This window comes from Pteropus medius, unplaced genomic scaffold (genome assembly GCF_902729225.1).
Source record: "Pteropus medius unplaced genomic scaffold, Ma_sr-lr_union100, whole genome shotgun sequence".
Classification (NCBI taxonomy): domain Eukaryota; kingdom Metazoa; phylum Chordata; class Mammalia; order Chiroptera; family Pteropodidae; genus Pteropus; species Pteropus medius.
In genome coordinates, this window is record NW_024344370.1 from 8,683,280 (window position 1) to 8,701,477 (window position 18,198).

Here is an 18,198-nt window from a genome sequence, read left to right on the forward strand (position 1 = left end):
CATAGTTTTTAACTTAATAAACTTGAATAGCCTTACTAATAGATTGGTAATTTTAAAACTCTGAACACGGTTAAATAAATTATGCTAATGAATTACTTCCCTATATTTCTATCCATTTGTATTTGGTTAACTCACTTTAGTAGATTGCCTTATTATTGAGTCCAGAATTGATAAACTTTATCTCTTAAAGCCAGTTACTTCTCTGTTCTTTAACTGTTCTATATTTTCTTAATTCCAGGAAAATTTTCAAAACACCAGCTTTTTATTGGAAGAGTGGTTAGGTGAGAGTACATGTATTGTTTATGTGTTTATTCGACCAATATGATTGAATACTCTAGGTGTAATGTACTAGCTATTGAGGATAGAGCAATTGGCGGGGAGGGGGGCCGGGAGGGCAGGAGAACAGACCAGAAAGCTGTTTACATGGAGCTTTCATTTTTAGAGAGAACGTGGAAGATGCACAGCTATGCCACCCAATGAATTGTTCTTTGATTAATGGAAAGAAATCAAATCAACATATTTGTAGTTAAAAGAAGCCAGAGGGATGAGAAAGTAAAGAACAAGAAAAGATTATCAGTATATCAAGATTTTGGAGGGCGTGGAATAGATGATCCTTAACGTGACTTTTCAGGGCTTTGTATGATCAGGTTCTTACCTTTCCTCTCTTGTCTCTTCTCACACACTTAGCCGTTTGATCCCGGTATTTAGCCTCACTGGCCTTTTTTTTGGTGACTCTCACCTTAGAGCCTTTGGTAAACTATGCCCTTCACCTAAAACTTTCTTCTTGCCCATTCTGCCTGACTACATTTTTGCTTTTAGTTCTTAACTTGAGTATTATTTCTGCACTTGTTTAGAGGGGCATTTCCTGGCTCTCAAATCAAAATTCGATCTCTTACTCTCTTTCAGTACACTTTACATTTCCTTGGTAGATGCTGTCACACTTTGTAAGTACAGTTGCTCCTCAATTTAGATTGGGGTTACATCCCAATAAATCCGTCATAAGTTGAAAATATTGTAAATCGAAAATGCATTTAATGCACCTAACCTACTGAACATCATAGCTTAGCCTATCTTACCTTAAATGTGCTCAGAACATTTTACATTGTTGGGACAAAACCCCATCGAAAGTCAAGGAGCATCTGTAATTGCCTTCAGACACAGGGCATTCTGTATGCATGATGACATGTGAAAGCACAAAATACAGTATCCAAAAAAACTCTGGCAACACAGTACACTTTAGAGTATCAGTTGTTTACCCTCGTGATTGCTTGGCTGACTGGGAGCTGCAGCTCACTGCAACTGCCCAGCCTCATGAGAGAGTATTGTACTGCACAGTGCTAGACCAGGAAAAGAACAAAATTCAAAATTTAAAGCATGGTTTCTACTGAATGTGTATTGATTTTACACCATCATAAAGTCAAAAAATTGTTAATCGAACCATCATAAGTTGGGGGCCATCTGTATGCATTTATTTCTGTGATTTTTTTTTTTTTTTTAAAGCATAGACCATGTCTATTTGGTGCTCTACTATAAACCTACCATCTAGTATGATGTCTGGCATGTAGGAAACATTCGTTGAATATTGACTGAATGAATTATGAACTTACTACCAGTGATGAATAGATTACCCATGTCCCCATATCCTCAACAATTTAGGTTTTAAAAACCTTTTCAAGGGGTTTGGAATCAGGAGAGGGGTGAATAGACAGAGTACAGAGGATTTTTAAGTCTGTGAAAATACTGAATATGATACTCTAATGGTGGATACATGTCACACTTTTGTCCAAACCTACAGAATGTATAACACTAAGAATGAACTGTAATGAGCTTTGATTGATTATGATATGTCAGTGTAGGTTCTTCACTTGTAACCAATGTACTGCCTTGGTGGGGGATATTGATAATGGAGGAGGCTATACATATACAAGAGAGTATATGGAAAATCTCTGTACCTTCTGCTCAGTTTAGCTGTGTACCTAGGCTAAAACTGCTCTAAGAAAAATAAAGTCTTTAACAAAACAACAATGCTGTTTCCTAGGAATATACCCAAGAGAAATGAAAACATCTGTCAATATGACAACATGTACGTAAATGTTTATAGCATTACTCATAATAGCCAAAAGGGGAAACAACTTACATTACTATCAACTGATGAATAAACAAATTATGGTTTATTCATATAATGGAATAGTACAACATGGACAAACATTGAAAAGATCATGCTTAGTGAAAGCAGCTGCAAAAGATCATGTTATACCATTCCATTCTTGAAATGTCAAGAATAGGCAAACCTATAGAGAAAAAGGAGATTAGTAATTGCTTACGATGGTGGTGGTGGGGTTGTTGGAGGAATTGGGGAGCGATAGCTAAAAGATATCTTTTTGAGGTGATTAGAGTGTTATAAAAGTGACTGTGGTGATGGTTGCAAATATCTGAGAGTATACTAAAAACCATTAAATTGTATACTTTAAATGGATGAATTGTATGTTCTGTGAATTATATAGCAATAAAGTTGTTTTTAAAAACCGTTTTCAGAGGGAAAAATGGTGAATTGTTATTTAAATTTTCAGTATTACTAATAAAGGTGAACTTTTTCCTTTTTTCTTTTTGTCAATTGTAATACTTTTTGTCTATCTCCTACTTTTAAAACTCTTTTCTCTCATCGATTGTACTTTGTTATCTGAGTTCTCTTCCTACTTGAATTATTCTTCTTAATCTCCTTTCTAAATTTTATTTCTCGTCTATCTCTTAATGTTAGTAACTACATTCTGTAGTTACTGCGACCTACTTTTTTTAAATTGAGGTGTAATTCACATTATAAAATACACCCTTTTTAGGCAACAAAGGAAAAATAAACAAATGGGGCTACATCAGAGTTAAAAGTTTCTGCACGGCAAAGGAAACCATCAACAAAGTTGAAAAGGCAGCCTACCAAATGGGAGAAAATATTTGCAAATCATGTATCTGATAAGGGATTAATATCCGAAATATAAAGACTCCTAACTCACTGTTATTGTCTCCTACCCTGTTCCTCTCTTATTTTTATGTAATTGCAACATTCATATAAAAATGATCCTTCCAGTCCCCTTCCTCTTAGAACTTTGAGCTTCTTTCCTTCCTTCCTTCCTTCAGTGATTTCGCCCGTGGCCTTAGCTTATTCACTATACCCATATATCTCCATGCAGTGTTTCTATAATCTCATTTTTAAGCATCTCATTTTCAGTCACCATTCTGTCTATCCAGCATGTTCTCTCTAGTATCCTGACTCCACTAATCTTTTGACCCCACCGAGATTTATAATCCTGCTACCTTTTATTGTTCCTTACTCCACCTCATGTCCTAACTTGCTTCCTTATAAACCCTGCCTCATATGTATACGTTCTACCCCGCTGCCCCTCTCTTGATTGGCAAAACTCCAGATAACTCCTTTTATATATTTTAAACCACCTTGCCCATTCTTGATTAAAATTTATTGGAGTAGGGGGAATTATACTTATGCTGCTTGATCACAATTTAAATTCATGTCTACTTTCCTTGAATGAACAGTCATATCTCTAGCCCATTCACTCTTAGCTGACTTTTCTCATAAAATTCTTAGGTTTATTTGCTTATACACACTCTGGACAGATCACTTTGTATACCATTTTACCACTGAGAAAAGCAATCAGAAAAGGACTTCTACAAGTCTACCACATATACCCAAATAATAATTTCTGTACCTGTAACTATGCCTTTCTTACCTTTCCGTGGATAAACCTGTTCCCTTCATATTTTAGGCACATTTCTTCTACTTGTACACTAAATTTTATCCTTTTTCACCTGCCCAAAGTTACCACTTCATTAGTTCTTTGTGTTGTGTCCTTAATTTCTCCTTTATTGAATTATTTCCATCAACATACTGGAATACTATTATTTGTTTCATCTAAAAAAAAAGGTCTCCACTTGTGCTTAAATTTTACTTGATCTGTTAACAGCATTTGATAGAGTTGATTTATTCTCTTTCTAGAAATACCATTTTTACGTGGCTTCTAGGAATCTACTTTCCTGATTTTTCTTCTTTTTCTCTGGCAATTTCTTGATCTGTGCTGGTAACTTATTATCTCCCTGAACTCTGTACATTGAAAACCAGGACTTCTACCTTCATTCTCTTGGTGATCACATCTACTTTCACTGCCTTAAATACTATCTATATTTAGTTTTCCAAACTCTCATTACTGCTCCCTTCCAAAGAACCGTTTTAGACATTTTTTTCTTAATCACACTCTCCCATGAAATTTTATATTTAATTTTAATTATTTTTCTTGTTTTCTATTCCTCTATTCCTCCTCCCCTTTGGCAGCCATCAGCTTGTTCTCTGTATCTATGGGTCTGTTTCTGTTTTGTTTATTCATTTTTTTTTTAATTCCAGTTATAAATGAAATCATAGATATTTTTCTCTGACTTATTTTACTTAGCATAATACCCTCTAGATCCATCAGTGTTGTCATAAATGGCAAGACTTCTTTTTTTTATTGCTGTGTAGTATTCCATTGTGTGTATGTGTGTGTATATATGTATATATTAATGTACATATAATATGTATATGTATCATATATATACAGCATGTCTTTATTCATCTACCTAGGGACCCATAAAATTTTAATATCAAATGTACTGTGTATTTGTTTGTGTACTCTGGCCCTTTGGAGGGCCACAAACTTGTAATATTTAAGCTCTTCTCTTCCAAGGAACCAATTTTTGCCCCCTATTGAAAATGTGTGTTACTGTATATGCTAACAGTTCTCAAGATTTTATCTTCAACCTGGACCATCCACTATATCTGTATTTATATCTATATATCACACACACACACACACACGCATACACACACACTGATAATCTACACTCGATATTTAGAAGATATCTCAACCTTAAATGTAGAAAACCAAACCTATAATCTGACTTGAGTCAGTCTCTCCATAATGAGATTCTGTGGCTCTACTTTCTTTGTATACCTTCCTTCTAGCTACACTGAATTTATTATTTTACATTTTACCCTAGTGGTACAAGGGCTTAAAGAAGTGATCATCTATTAATCCAATTGACCAGGCATTGAAAGTAAAAATTTCCCTATCTCAGAGTCACTACCATCATAGGCATTCATAATTAGAGTAGAACAGGGATTGTGATGATAAATTCCTCAGGGAAGTAGTGACATTGCAATCAGGGGTTGAGATTTTGGCACAGGGCAAGGAATGTCCCTTATTCATCTTTGATTTCCTATTGCCTTATCATGGCCTTTAGTATTTGAAAGGGGATAAATTACTCTGCCTGGACTGGATAACAAAATACCATAAACTGGGTGGCTTAAGCAACAAATATTTCTTACAATTCTGGAGGCTGGTAAGTCCAACAAAAATTAGGGTGCTGTTAAAAGCATTCTTCCTGTCTTGGAGATCACTGTTTTCTCATTGTGTCCTCACACAGTAGACATCTCCCTCTTCCCTTTACAAAGTCAGAAGTCCCATTTGATGGCCCCACCCTCATGATCTCATCTAAGCCTAATTACCTTCCAGAAGACCCACTTCCAAACACCGTAACATTGAAGTTTAGGACTTCAATATATAAATGGAGGTGGGCACAGTTCAGTCCATAGCAAAAGAGTTATAGGTAAACATTAATCTCGATTGCCGTTCAAGACCACAGCAACACAGTAATGCACAAAGGAACACGTTTTTGTGTAGTGGATAAGAATGTGACTATTATAAAATTAAACTCATTAGTTTTCAGTGACGACTGGTTTAATGTTATACTAGTATGACCAAGATTTGGCATATTCAATTAAGATTTCATTTCTTGTCTGTAACAGTTTTATTTTTAATGTTTAAGAATAGGTATCATCATTATTTGCCTTGGATAGACATTTTCCATATTCTTCTTTTTCTGGTAACAAATTATTTTTCTAGAATATGTGTTTTTGAAAATCACTTATGATGTGTTTTTAACATTTTTTAAGGTTTTCGAGGAAGCTCTCCTGTCCCATTGTGCTGGACAGCAGTAAAGGTAGACAGGCTAGCTCTTCAATACTAGGGATTTTTTCTTTAAAGTGTCGGCATATACTGTTGTTTTATAGGCAGTAGCAAGTTTCTAAAGTATTATGTGTTAAGATTCATCTCATGGTAGAATGTTCAGTTTGCTTAGCCTCTTTATCAGTGAGATTTTTTTTTTTTGAAAGATTCTGATGTTATCAGTCTGCTTGACATCCTCATTACATCTACAACTTTTACTAAAAACATATTTATTGCACCCAGTCACCTGAATTCAGGCCTTAAATTCTCTAATGAAAGTTAGGAGGGTAGCTGAAAACATACTGGAATGGTTGAATATTTTATAATGTTTTTGTCAGCTTTCTGAGTTATGTTTAAATTTTGTTAATAAATATATGTATAAGTCTATATTGCCTGAGATACTGCTGTTGAAAACTGTTGAAAAACATTCCAAAAGATCCCTCTCTCTTGTTAGGATGTATTTAAGCATAAGAGAAGATGATATCTACATGTAGCTATGAAAAGGTCACAGACTAGCGCAATGTATTGGTTTGGAATTCCCTTTTGAGTAAATAAGAATTTAAACTAGGGAGCAATTAGATAGCATTGCTCAATGTATCCAGCAGAACATCTGTGAAAGTTTGTTCTCAAAACTTAAGATTAGTTTTGCTTTGGCAGCACATACACTAAAAAACTTTAAACTGTCAGCAATGTGTTAAACACCACTTATAAAACTCTTTGGTTTTCTAGATAGGAAATATTTTATTCCTCGATAAATGAATAAAGATAGGTTTCAGACATTGTGTCACCCAGAGGAATGTAGATATGAAGAATGGCTTTTTAATTAAAATGTGTTGAGATTTATTTAGTTAACTTAATGAAGTTTTTTAATGCTTTTTTTTTTTACATTTTCACCATTTTAGCTGGAATCCTAATCATATAACTTATGATTTTAGAAATTCAGTTTTTACCTTCTTTTTTACTAGTAGTTTTGAACAGGTTTTAATTCTTTCTTGCCCCAACCCCAAATATTCAGAATGAGGAAATTAAGTGATTTAATCATCTCTCTTGGGATCATGACCCCTTTGTGACATTATCCTTATTACCCTTGTGCAAATTCAGGATGGAAGTTTTCTAAATAGCTGCACAATGGGCCCTTCTAAGTGATAAGTCTAACAGATTGTTAGTATGCAGTGTGATCTGGTCATTACAAAAAAATGTCAACAAGATATGAAGTTTCCCTGAGCAGTGTTAATTTTTGAGATCCCTTTTCAAAACAATGGACAGAGGAAGTAAAAATTTAAAAATTTGTATTTTGTTTACAATATGAATGAAGTTTGTGTCATTTTTAAGATGTATTTTCTTCACAAAAATTCTTAGCTCTAGTATACCCATTTTTCTTGTGTCACAATTCCAGCTTTGTGTTTAAAGTCTAAGAAGGGAAATGCTAGAATTTTTTAAATTTAGTTATAAACAGTAACATCTTAAATGTGATAAGCCAAAACAAAAAGGTCTCTATGTTTGGCAAAGTCACATTCCCCAAGGCTTTACTAAATAGCAACGGCGCTGTTACCAGTGTCAGCTGAGGCATTTATGTCCTTCTCTAATGGCATCTTATTCCACCAAAGTTATTGAAGAAGGTGTGACGCCTGCATAGCCCTCATTAAAGATTCTTTTCATTGCTGCTTAGATTACCTAACAGAACCTGGGTATCAGAGTTTGGGAGTTTGATTTATGCTGGATCTCCTGTAATGATCTGAAACAAATCATCGGATTCTTTTCTGTCCTCATTTACTGGTCAGTGGCATCCAGGAACAGATTGACATTTACTTTTGGAGAGAATAAAAATAATAAGTTAACTGTTTTGAGGTAGTTGGCAAGACAAGAAAATGTATGAATGTTACTGTATAGTTTACAGTTTTTCATTTTCTAAATAATGCTTTTAGTAGTTTTTTTTTATTGTCATATTTCATCTATTTTAAACATTTTGGCAGTCTCCATTTTCCTGTTTCCCATTAGGTTATTTTCGTGTTCTGAAGGAGCATCCTTTTAGAATCCTTCTAATAAGTTGAAGGAAAGAACTGTATCTGTTTTAAAAGATAGATTTAAAACAAACCTCCTTAGACAACAAAAGTTAATTAACATGTTTTGCTATGACTACTTGGAAATATGCACTAAAATTTTTGAATTTGCATTCTACACTGGCACTTGGTACTTATAACTAAATATACAATTGCTTTATTTTACTAGAATCAGTATTTTATATAAAATTTAAGGAAAAAATGAAAAACCTGTTTAAGATTTTAATCAGTCACATGATATGAAGTCCCAAAGGTTTTGAGGCGAGTGTGTTTTAAGGTAATTTACCAAGATTCTCTTCTGGTAAAAACTGACTTGAGAGAAAGTGCTTCTTTCAGAAATCTACTTACCAACTACTTTGAGTAAGCCTATGTATTTTACTCATCCTCAGGAAACATTCTGCCAAGCACTTGTTCTGAGTGTTTACAATTCAGAGTAATATTTATTTCATTATTTTTCTTAAAATGGATATTGATGCTTGCTTCTTTATATTCCCTGTTTGCGAAGATACAAAAGGAGAAAGCTAGATTTTATTACTATTTTTTAAAAGTCAAAACATCTTTTCAAATTATGTGGTGGTATTCTCATTGAAAAGTCAGGCAGTTACTAGGAGGTTTTATCAAGAATAGATTTACTAGGGAACTATATTTTAATTTGTTGGCATATAAACTGAAGTTTTGTATTTTCATTACATGGCAATGTACATGTGAATGACCATTTGACTACTAGTTTTTTCAGTTTGTGTAAAAATTTTTTAAATGATATTTTTAGCTATTATTTCTAAAGCATTAATTTTTTGTCATATTTTTAAATGTATTAAACTTTAAACAAAAATAGTAGATTTTAACAACTTGAAAGGGTTTAGAAATTGCCATTATAAACAATCTTATAATTCAGGTTCTATTTTCACTAATTGTTTTAGTTATTCATACATTATTTGGTTTTGAAATTTTTATAAAGGTCTTAGTATTTTAGAAATATAAAAAGAAAATTTCATGGAAGCAGCTCAAGCGGACCTGATGAAAATAATGTTTACTTTTGGGGAAGACTTATCACATGTATGCTCATGTAAAACTCATCTCTAGAATAGGAATAGAAAAAATAGGAAGTTTATAATCCCGGCTATGTCCAGAACAGCACCAGCCTTTTAAGAAACAGCATGGGTCTAAAAAGAATTGATTGTTGGTTTTTTATGTTTTTATTTCTAATGTTCTCCCACTGTATCCTTTTAATAAAATACATATATTTGTTAGAATTTTAAATATTCAGACTCTTAAATACTCATAATGATATTTTATTAGTATTCTTGACTGTTTTATTTTGGCTCTTTTGCATTTGCAACCAAATTATATACTTTATATGCTAGACAAGGTTTACGCCAGCCTAATTGGTTGCTGGCATTTCTTAGCCTCACAGCTGCTGTGAATTCAGCTGTGAACTAGGAAACATAATAGGATTCTCTTTTCAAAGACCAAAAGGCAATTGTCAACATGTAAAACTTGTTTTTTGGCAGCTCGATAAATATATGAGATTTTATGGCAAGTTAAATAGCACTAATAGCAATCTTAAGTGACCATCTTAATTTTAAAGATTAGAAAGTCCAGAAATATAAAATTTATATATTTGTTATTTTTATTCACTGCAGCAAAGGTGGCTTAAATTCATGTTTGCTCTTCTGTTCTTTCATTTGTGGGTTTTTTATTTTTTTCACATCATTTGTCTTAATATATACTAACAGATGTTAAAAAGTTGATATCTGAACTATTCTGTTTGATTTCACCATAACAAAAATTTGAGACTTAAATTATGTAAAGATACTTTGTAAATGAACTAAGGGTAAAATGCCTTTGAAATAAAGGTTATGATTTCAAAATATTATATATTTATATGATATGATTGAACAGATAATATTTTTATAAATTTTTATTCAGATTTTACTCATTTGGACCTTTAACTTGACATCTAACTTTGGGGTGAAATTTGCATTTCTCTTAGGTTGAACCATATGAAATTGCCATTCTTGTTAGGTTAGAAATGGTCAAATAGAGACATTGTGATTTTTTTTCTTAGAATTACTATGGTTCTCATATGATTTAACTATATTTAAAGTCTATTCTCAATAGCAGAAACCTATGAATATCTTGATTTTAAACAATAGAGTTATCAACCTCTAAAGCCATAATCTGTTCCTATAAATCAGATGTCCTGTGTGAAAGTGCTGACTGGGAGCCTATTTGCCTTTACTTTAAGTGGGAAAAAATTGCAGTATCAATTATCAACCCAAACTTCCTAATTTCAAAAGTATAACTGATACTATAAATCACCTATATATAAGTACAATACTGTCATTTAACAAACAATAAACAAGGTTAACATCAGTTTTATGTGCAGTATTTTTTTCTTTATAATGACTTTTTTGTCCATCCCCAGTGTTTTGTGTTTTTTTGTTTTTTTAATATTATCTTAAATATTTTCGTACTCATTCAACACTAGGCAAAAGAAAGACTAAGTAAACATGAGAGGCTTTGGAAATACATTTCAAGATAAGCACACATTGTCAGAAAATGGCTCACACTGAATATGATGCAAGCATTATTCTGTGCCTACATTTTGATCTTTGGCATGCTTTTTTATGTTTGGCTATCAATTATATTTGGAATGTAACTCAGAACTTTTCTTGCACACTATATTGTTTAAAATGTGAATTTTGTCTTGGCATGTGCAAATATAATTCTTTTCCTGTATAAACATTGGCCAAAATAACTTGCATTGAGATATAAGTTTTATGAAATTCGGATATTAAAGACCTAGAGGTCTCCTACTGGGAAAATGATTGGGGAGAAGTTGTACTTCCAAAATTCTTGGCAAGTATTTTTTACTTCACTCTAACAGATGACGTTTTGTACACTGTAACTTATCTTTACAAGTAGATTGAAATAAAGTTGAAAACTTTTAAATGTCTCTAGATTTTTAAGTATTAAAAAATTGTAGTTTTAAAACTATAACATAATTTATATAATGTTGATTTTATAAGGTAGTGTGAACTTAACAGTTTTCAAATCTGACTCCTATTTTCTGTTAATATGACATGACTTAAAGATGGATAGGGGCTTCTGTTCAAAATAGTACTATAAAGTTCATTATTGGCATCTTTCTGCTTCAGGTACGTAAAAGAAAACAAAAAAGGCATAGCTGAGCTTAAGAACAAGATATCACTACAGAGAAGAAATGGACTAGAAATACTAAGGGATGAGCAGGCAATTTGACTGGAGGATGGTAGTGGCACTAAAAAAAAAGAATCAGATCACTGAAGACAAAGATGTGTGGCTCCTCTTTAAAGACACCAATAAAAAATTGCTGCTGATTTGCTCTCTGGAGCTAGGTTTATAGGAAATTTTCCTCCAAAGGACGCAGTCCATTGCAATTAAGGCTTTTTCTATTCTCATTGGTCTGATGTGTCTCACTTTTAGAAATCACCTAGAGTCAAAGAATCATAAAATTAGAAAATAGTTTGAATTGAACAATAACAGTACTACATATAAAAATTTGTAAGATGCTGCTAAAGCCATTCTTGGAAAGAAATGTGTAGCTTTAATTGCTTATGAGGAAAACATGATAATGACGAATGAGCTAAGCATTTATCTTAAGAATTTAAGGGGGGAAAAACATCAAAATACACCCAAAGTAAGTTGAAAGAAATAATAATGAGCAGTAATTTAGTATTTAATAACACAATAAAAGGGTTCAACAAAACCACATATATTCTTGGAAAAATAAAATTGACAAATCTTAGGTGACATTTATCAAGGAAAAAGTTGAAAAATTTTAAATGAAAGGTAATTATCATTACAGGTGCCATGGACGGTCAACATAATTAAGAGCAACTTTATGTCCAAAATGAAAATTTGTATAAATCTAGAAAAATAAAATTATCAAAAACAATCAAGAATAGAAAATTACAACAATCCCACAATTATTAAGGAAATTGAATCTTCTCACAAAACTCTACGCCAAGATGGTTTTAACCAGTTCCTACCAAACACTCAAGGTTCAACTAATTCTAATTTTACACTAACTATTCCAGAATAAGTCTAGTATGAGAAAGGAAAACTGCTGGCCAGTATTACTTTTGGTCAATGATGTAAAAATTCAAAACAGAGTAATTCAGTGCAATTCCAGTCAAAATCCTAACAGGTGGGTTTTTTAAAATTTTTTATTTGAGTTTTGGAACTTGACAAACTGATTCTAAAATTTATACAGATATGCAAAAGGCTAAGAATATTAAACTCTTAAAGAACAATAAAGCAGGAAGGCTTATTTTACCAGATAGCAAGACTTATTGCAAAGTTTTAATAATAATTAAAACACTGTAATTTTGGTTCAATGATATAGAAGTAGGCTCATGCATGTATGCTTGAAATTTGATAGTGACACTGGAACCATTTTATTTTTCATAGGGGAAAAATGGAAATTGGGTTAATACACACAAAGATCAAAATGACAATGTGTTACAGTCTTGAATGTAAAAAAAAGGCTTTGTAAAACTTTAGAAGAAAATGTAAGAAACTATCTTAATGACGAGTCTTGGGAAGAATTTTATGATATAAAAGGCTATAATTGAGAAATATATATTTGACTACACTAAACTTAAGAACTTCAGGTCATCAAAAATACACCATAACGAAACTGAAAAGATAAGCCACAATTTTGGAGAAAATACTTGCAACATATATATAGCAAAAGATTAATACCAAGACTGTATAGAGAATTTCTCTAGAAGTGGGAAAAAGAAACACACGAAAAGCTTGAATGGCTAGCAAACATGAAAATAGGCACAACTTCATTGAGTGAGAGAAGTTAGAACCACATTAAATCTGACAGATATGGATGTGAAGTAATTGTTAGTGTGATTACAAATAATTACAGGGAAAGTTAGTGTAGAATACATTGTAGCACTAACTAGAAAAGTTATTTATCTGTGTATTCTAATTATATCCCGAGAAATTCTTGCGTATTTATATCAGTACACAAGTATGAGAATGCCAACAGCATTATTGTTCCAAATAGCAAAAACATAACAAATGTCCATCAACAGAAGAATAGATAAATTTTGCCATATTCATATGTAGCGAAAATGAGTGAGCTATAGATATACATAACAAGTATCTCAGAAAAAAAAGTCTTAAAAGTAGTGTCAATCCATTTATATACAGTTTAAAGATAGGCAAACTTTAGATTTTTGTGTGTCTTGCATTTATAAATGTAAAACTGTAAAGAAAAGCCATGATATGATTATCTCAAATAACAAGATAGCGATAGTCCCTTCTGGTGGAAGGAGAAAGGAGAGGGAGAGATTCACTTAAGGAGGGGGACATATGGTGTTTCAAAGATATTGCTTCTTGGCTGGTGGTGGATACACAGGTGTTTGCTCTATTAATATTTTTAAACATAAAAGCTTATATCAGGGATCCCCAACCCCTGGGCTATGGACCAATACCAGTCTGTGGCCTGTCAGGAACTGGGCCACACAGCGGGAGATGAGCGGCAGGCAAGTGAGCGAAGGTTCATCTGTATTTGCAGCTGCTGCCCAGCGCTAGCATCACCTCCGTTGCTCCACCTCACACCATCAGGCTTTAAATTCTCATAGGAGCACTGGTCCCTGGTGCCAAAGGGTTGAGAACCGCTTGTCTATGTAATATAATTCACAAAGTAAATGGGAAATCAGAGTCAAAGGGCGGCAGGGGGAAGGAGGGGTGTTTTGAGAATGATGTACAGAAATTTTCTCAAACCAGAGAAATGGGATGGTATTTAGAGAGCCATGTGGGAAGATTGTCCCAGGTTCTAAGGAAAGATGTTTCCAATCCTGATTTGTCCCTAAGCTGTACGTCTGTATCTGTAGTTGTCTTGTTAACACCAATGCATGATTCCTAGTAACAACTAAGACTTAGGATAAAATATCTCATTTCTCTGCCACCAGTGTCGTCATTTTCCCATCATCCAGGCTCAGACCTTTCCTATTATACCTATGTTATCACTAAACCAATGACTTTTTCCTTTGAAAAATCTCGTATTTCTGTCCCTCTTTTTATTTTATTATTTAACATCCTTGTTAATGGTGCTTTTTGACTTTTGAAAAAAGTCAAATTGTAAATTTTTATACTCAATGAGGTATTTGAGTATATCTTAATTAAACCATATATAAAACAATTTAAAAAGGTTTAAAAGCATACTGGGAAAAGTCAGGCTTAATTGTTTTAGAGACATCTTTTGATAAAATCTAAAAATTCTATGGTGCATAGGTACTATACAGGTATTTCTAGTAATCTGATCCACTGGCAAAAAGCAAACACTTAAGACTTCATTCATTTAGCTCCAGGCTTTTTATTCATTATTTATTGCTGGATTTTCATATTTATATATTTACTTATTCTTAAATGAGTAAACCTGGACCATCGTCAAGGCAAGCCAACATTTTCTTCATCCTGCCCTACTAATCTTCTAGAGTTTAGGCTTAACTGGTGGATCAGCTGCTTTTTGACTGCTGCTTGTGGTTTAAGGCTTTCTGGATGTCTGCATTGCTGTTGAAGTTGTGGAGGTACCAATGTTGAAAAGACTTCTGATACTGTATGTTATCACTTTGATTTTCTTTATCCTCTTCATTGCTAATCTCTGTGCTATTTTTGAAGTTAAGGTCCCTGTGAAATTGTGACCTATGGTCTTAGATTTTGTCCCACCGGTTTGCCTTTTTTCACACATCTAGTTGGAATATTGTGGTAGATGTCTCACAGTAGGTGATGTTGGTCTTGCCTTTTGTAACAGGCACTTGCTTTCCCCATTCTCATTATTATGTAATTCTGTTGGTAATTGCATAGAAATCCTAGATTGCGATGGTGATCAGCAGGGAACTCTTGTCTCTGGGGTTTACTCTTCACTTCTACCAATTAAACTCAACCTCTCTTTTTCATATCCTGTGGCAACCATCTAGATGCACAGCTTGGATCTCCCTTTAAGTAAGAACTTCTTCAGCTCTAGGGAGTGCATTTAGCTGATAACTTCCAGCAGTTAATACCTTCAGAAGGCTCCATAGCTTTTGAATTAAGGCCTTGCTTTTCCTGAGAAACCTCCAGCCAGTGACTGAATACAGTGTGGGCGCTATGGTATTGCCACTTTGGCCCAGTATGGGACTCTTCGAATCAGCAATCTTTGCTCTGGAGCTCCTAGCTGGGTTGGCCAACACTTTGTCAGACCAGGTCTGAGGCTTTCTCTGCTCAATCCTGCTTTTTTTATCTGTTGATAATTGCATGGAAACCCCTATCTGTACACCTTTCTTCAACAACCTCATACACCTCTCCTTTACAGGTTTCAGATCTGCATAGTTTCCTCCTCCTCTTATCTTTTACAATAAACCTTTTGTCCTCTGGTCTCAACATCTGCTTCTCAGAAGACCCAGCTGATACATAGCACTTGTACTGGTTATTTACCTGATTTCTGTCCAAATCAAATTGTAGAGGGGATTATTTAATTTCTTTTTTTAAGTCCTTCCTTTGAAGTCTCCTAGTATTTTCCATCTCATAATTCCCTCCACTCCCAACACCTGCCTCTCCTCTAATGTTCACTTATCTCAGTAAATGACACCACTATTTACTGAGTTGCTTTTACATTTGTCTTTCACATTTCAGTCCTTCTGGACTCATATAGATTCATCTAGAACTTTTGGGGGAGGGAAGAGAGAGTGTTGTGTGACAGATCAATCAGTAAAATGGAGAGTTACCATAGTCAAGGATGAATGAGATCACAGAGGTAGTGAGTGGTCAGATCATGTAGGGTTTTATAATAAGTCATTAAAAGGCCATTGGAAGGACGTGGGCTTTTTACTCTTGTGTGAGATGGGGAGCCACTAAAAGGTTTTGATAAAAAGAGCAATATAATCTTAGTTTTTACCAGGAATGTGTAGACTGTTGTATGGCAAATATACAGAGGGCAGATAGGGTAGAAAAGCAAGGAGACTAGTGGGAGAAAATTGCAGTTACCTAGAATCAAGGCATTGGTGGCTTGCACCAAGGTGACTACAGTGGAATGATAAGAAATGACTCTTATCTGAGCTGCCTGGGGGGTTCTGGTGTACAGTGAGAGTTGAGAATCTGTGCTATAATTTATACATTTTTACAGGGGTGTTTGCAATTTAAGCTACTTGGGTTGCAATTTAAGCTACATGGGCTTCTTTTTCATCAGCTTAACATAGGGGAGCAGAGAAGTGTAGTGGTAATAGCAGCTTTAGTATCTGACCAAGGTTCAATCTGTACTGTTTATTAGCTGTGTCACCTTGAGCTTCAGTTTCCTCATTTTATTTTATTTATTTTTAAATTTTTTAGGAGAGACAACCCTTGGTTGACCTCACGGATTGCAAGGACCTTGTCAGTTTACAATCCCTTATTTTATTTTAAGCCTACAGCACCTGCTCTTTCTAGGTGGTCTCCCATCCAAGTACTAACCAGGCCCGACTCTGCTTAGTTAGCTTCCGAGAGCAGACGGGATCAGGCTTGTTCAGGGTAGCATGGCTGTAGCCCGTTTCTTCATTTTAAAAATGGATGTATATACTTCATAAATATATTTTTTTATATTAAATAAACTAGTGTAGATTAAATGGGCCAGTCTCTGACATATACATGCTTAGAAAGTAGTAGCTTACAGAAAGATCTGGCCTATCGGATTGGTAAAAAATCTTAAATTAATAATGCTCAGTTTCCACAAAGGTGTGGAAGAATACGTCCCATAATGATGGGAAGGTAAAAGGAGAACAGTTTTCGAATATCGAAATTTCAGTTTCTTTGATTTATTAATTCTCCTCCTAGAAATTGTATTTGTGAAAACATTTACACCTATGTACAGGTAGGTAATGAGTGCAATGAGTACATCTTTTAATGGCAAACAGTCGGAAACAATTTAAATTACTCTTAGTAAAGGAATAATTAAATTGTGATGCATTCCTTTTATGGAATGCTATGCAGTTGTTAATATATCGGTTGTTAAAATTAATGTGTTGGTTTGTCATGGAAAGATTGCCAGTATATATTTTAGTTTTTTGTATTTATTTATTTTTATTAAATTTATTGGGGTGGCATTAGTTAATAAAATTATATAGACTCCAAGTGTACAATTCAATAATACATTTGTATTTTGCATTGTGTTCACCACCCAAAGTTAAATTTCCTTCCATCATATATTTTACCCCCTTTACCCTTATCTACCCACCCCTTTCCCTCTGGTAATCACTAAGTTGTTATCTGTCTATGAGTTTTTGTTTGTTTTGTTCATTTGTTGCTTTCAGTGTTATATCCCACATATAAGTGAAATCATATGGTTCTAAATTTTTTCTGTCTGATTTATTTCACTTAGCATGATAATCAAAAGATCCATCCATGTTGTTGCAAATGACATTATTTCATCTTTTCTTATGGCTGAGTAATAGTCCATTTTATATATGTACCATGTCTTTATACAATCACCTGTTGAAGGGCACTTCATCGTTTCCATATCTTGGCCACTGTGAATAATGCTGCAATGAACAGATGTGTATATGATACATGTTTCTGAATTTTTGGGGTAGATACCCAGAAGAGGGATTGCTGGATCATATGGTAATTCTATTCTTAATATTTTGAGGAACCTCTACACTGTTTTACATAGTGACCATACCAATTTACATTCCCACCAGCAGTGTATGAGGGTTCCTTTTTCCCTGCAACCACTCCAACACTTATTACTTGTATTGTTAATGATAGCCATTCTAACAGGTGTGAGGATGTATCTCATTGTAGTTTTTGTTTGTTTGTCATAAGATAATTTTATTTAAACATGCATCCTACCGTTCTCATTGTGGTTTTGATTTGCATTTCCCTAATAGCTAGTGAAGGTGAGCATCTTCTCATATGTCTTTTGGCCATTTGCACGTTTACATGGGAGAAGTATTTGTTCAGCTTCTCTGCCCATTTTTTAATGGGATGATTTGTTTGTTGTTGTTGTTGAGTTGTATAAGTTCTTTATATATTTTGGATATTAGCCCCTTATCGGAGGCATTCTTCGCAAATATCTT

General features: G+C 33.8%; 1 protein-coding gene and 1 pseudogene across 3 annotated transcripts in view; one reads left to right on the forward strand and one right to left on the reverse strand.

Annotated features, from left to right (window-relative positions):
• The window catches only part of KIF2A (kinesin family member 2A), a 60,615-nt gene that overhangs the window by 12,501 nt on the left and 29,916 nt on the right, over window positions 1-18,198 (forward strand). The window lies entirely within an intron of this gene.
• On the reverse strand, window positions 16,549-16,671 carry LOC120608398 (uncharacterized; annotated as a pseudogene).